Here is a 3878-nt window from a genome sequence, read left to right on the forward strand (position 1 = left end):
GACAGACAGACAGACAAGGTGTGGCTGTGTGGTGAAGCAGACTCCATGTCTCTGTAAATGGCTCATGGTCCTCTGGTAGGTGTGTGTGTGTGTGTGTGTGTGTGGGCTGTGGTGGACTACACATTTGAAACAGTTGTCTCACACACACACACACACACACACACACACACACACACACACCTGCGAGAGGTGACGTGAACAGGTGTGCTTGGGTGTGACGTGAGAAGGTTGTTTTGGTTGTCATGACAACAGGCTGAGAGAAACTCTGTCTCCATGTTTACACCTCTGACTCCACTGTGGAATGTTTTTATTTATTAGCTGAAGCTTGGGGATTGGCTGCCATCAGGCGCGTCAGGGCTGTGATTGGCTGCCATCAGGCACGTCAGGGCTGTGATTGGTTAAGGTCTGCTCGTGACCCCTGAACCCTGACCCATACCACGCCCAATCTTCAGCCTCTCACTGTTGACTATTTATTTGTCAATGTAACATGAATGTGTGTAGCCGTGTGTGTGTGTGTGTGTGTGTGTGTCTGTGTCTGTGTGTGTGTGTGTGTGTGTGTAGCCGTGTGTGTGTGTGTGTGTGTGTGTGTGTGTGTGTGTGTGTGTGTGTAGCCGTGTGTGTGTGTGTGTGTGTGTGTGTGTGTGTGTGTGTGTGTTCCCTCTTTAAGGTGCTACTGTGAGATCATTGCAAATCTTGTGTATTGAGCAGAATGGAGGCAGGGCTGAGAGAGAAACAGGAAACAGGAAACAGGAAGCAGAAATGGAACGATGGGAATAAAAATGTGAAAACACAAGAAAGAATGTGTGTCTGTCTATCAGTTTATGAACGCACCCACATATGCCTGATCACACCCTGACCATAGTCATCTATCAGTTTATGAGTGTGTGTGTGTGTGTGTGTGTGTGTGTGTGTGTGTGTGTGTGTGTGTGTGTGTGTGTGTGTGTGTGTCTGACCACACCCTGACCATAGTCATCAATCAGTTTATGAGTGTGTGTGTGTGTGTGTCTGTGTGCCTGATCACACCCTGACCATAGTCATCAATCAGTTTATGAACGCACCCACATACGACTGTGCGTGTGTGTGTGTGTGTGCGTCTGACCATAGTCATCAATCAGTTTTATGAACGCACCCACATACTGTACGACTGTGTGTGTGTGTGTGTGTGCGTCTGACCATAGTCATCTACATATGAACCCAAACACTGCCTGTAAGTGCTGAATAAAGTCTGAATTAAGACTCATTGATCATAAAGAATGAATTAAGACTCATTGATCATAAAGACTGAATTACGATCATTGATCATAAAGAATAAAGACCGAATTAAGAATCATAGATCATAAAGACTGAATTAAGATCATAAAGAATAAAGAATGAATTAAGTCTCATTGATCATAAAGAATTAAGACTGAATTAAGACTCATTGATCAATAAAGACTGAATTAAGACTCATTTAGAATAAAGAATTAAGACTGAATTAAGACTCATTGATCACAAAGACTGAATTAAGATCATTGATAATAAAGAATTAAGACTGAATTAAGATCATTTATAATAAAGACTGAATTAAGACTGAATTAAGATCATTTATAATAAAGAATTAAGACTGAATTAAGACTCATTGATCATAAAGAATAAAGACTGAATTAAGACTCATTGATCATAAAGACTGAATTAAGATCATTTAAAATAAAGAATTAAGACTGAATTAAGACTCATTGATCATAAAGAATAAAGACTGAATTAAGAGTCATTTAAAATAAAGACTGAATTAAGACTCATTGATCATAAAGACTGAATTAAGATCATTGATCATAAAGACTGAATTAAGACTCATTGATCATTGGTTATAAAGAATAAATTAAGATCATTGATCATTTATAAGATAAGATTCCCTGTTAGGGAAATTCAGGTGTCATAGCCAGGTGTTATAAGGCCTGTAGTCTCACTGAATATCTCATTTATTCTCAGTCTATCCGTAAGAACTGGATAGGTGGGTCTCAACCTCAGCTTACTGATATATAAATATAAATAATATAAAAATAGAATTTTAGTAGCCTCCTAATCCACTGTTTGAATGTGCTACTTCCAGGGACAGAATAATTGTAGAATAAGTATTCCTACTGACAAACAATGTTTCAGTGCTCAATGCAGAGGCACAACAGGTCCAGTAGGGGTAGCTAGTGGTCACTGGGGTGGGGGGGGGGGCAGTAATGGTACTGGTGCTCACCCAGGCTGTTAGTGGTCACTGGGAGGAAGGACCTCTGTTCTAAAGTGGAAACTTCCTCAAGGGCCTTCCTCTCACTTTCTTCCTCACTCTCTCTCCCTCTCTTTCTCTCCCTCTGTCTCTCTCTCACTCTCCTTCCCATCCCCTCCTCTCCAGTCATCTCTCAGGCAGGTAGGCAGATTAAGAGCTTGTGTGTGTGTGTGTGTGTGTGTGTGTGTGTGTGTGTGTGTGTGTGTTTGTGGTCCAAGTTATGGTTTGTTAATCAGGCCAATAATATGCAGCTTATCTATGCAGTCATATGGAGAGGTGTGTGTATGTGTGCAATGAGTGTGTGTAATGAGTATGTGGGTGTGTGTGTGTGTGTGTGTACTGAGTATGTGGGTGTGTGTGTGTGTGTAATGAGTATGTGGGTGTGTGTGTGTGTGTGAGTGTGTGTAATGAGTGTGTGTGTGTGTGTTTCCGGCCCCATGCCAGGTTGTGTGTTCACTTGCTACAGAGCGCTATTCTCCCTAATTGACCTGGTCATTCGACTGTACCAGTGTCACACACACACACACACACACACACACACACACACACACACACACAAGGACGCACGCACAGACGCACGCACACACACACACACACAAACACACACGCGCGCACGCGCACACGCACATGCACACACACACACACGTACAGACACACACACATGTACATTTTCAGAGATCAACGCTGACTTTAACATGATGAACAGAGATCAAAACACACACACACACACACCATCACTTTAACATGATTGTTACGACCCGGCTCGTGAGACAGACCACAGAGTGTACAAAAATAGGGGTTTATGTCTATAACACCAAAAACAGGGAATAAAATAGTAAGTGCCAAGCACCAAAAGCCCATAGTGTTCACCAGCACCAGAAGCATGGTGAGAATGCAAGGCCCTCTCTGAGGGCGAACAGCATGGCTTCTGTAGGTACACTGGAATTCGTCCATTGTGGTTGACTTTAATCAGTAACTTGCGTGTGATTTCATCCGGAACCTCCGTAAAACTTTCCCTATCGTAAAACGGCAACCTGATGCGACTTTGACCACGCCCCTTTTGCTTAAACAAAAGGCACGTCTTCCCAGATGTGACCCTCTCTCTCTGCCGGCGCCCACCGGGCAAGGACCTCTTCACCTCTCTTCCTCCTGGGCATCGTCCGCGAGGAGCAAGCCTCTTTGACCTCCTCTCACCTCAGGCATCGCCTACACACGGTGAAGAGCAACTCTCTTTGTTCTCTCGCAACAAAGATAACTCACTTTTGTCTTACGGCCGACACACGCCTAAGATCTCTCATCAGTCAACGAACTGCTAAGTGAGACGAAGTAAGTTTAGCGAAAGCAGCTAACATTAGACCTGCTAGCTAAATTGCAGAGGAAAGCAGCTAACAGTAGACCTGCTAGCTAACTCTACATAACGGGAACAGAAGGCAAACTGCAACGAACGAACGGTCAAATCCTCCGACCTAAACTGCAGTGAAACAAAGACATCACAGCAAGGACAACTTTCTTCAACTACGACAGCATCATCTCTTCTCTGCCTCATCTACTTCGGACTCGCCAGCACGACCCTTTTCCCAAAGGACTGGTAAACTTCGATTGGGCATTTAGCTATCCTAGCTAT

Source organism: Clupea harengus, chromosome 17 (assembly GCF_900700415.2).
Source record: "Clupea harengus chromosome 17, Ch_v2.0.2, whole genome shotgun sequence".
In the NCBI taxonomy this organism is placed as follows: Eukaryota; Metazoa; Chordata; class Actinopteri; order Clupeiformes; family Clupeidae; genus Clupea; species Clupea harengus.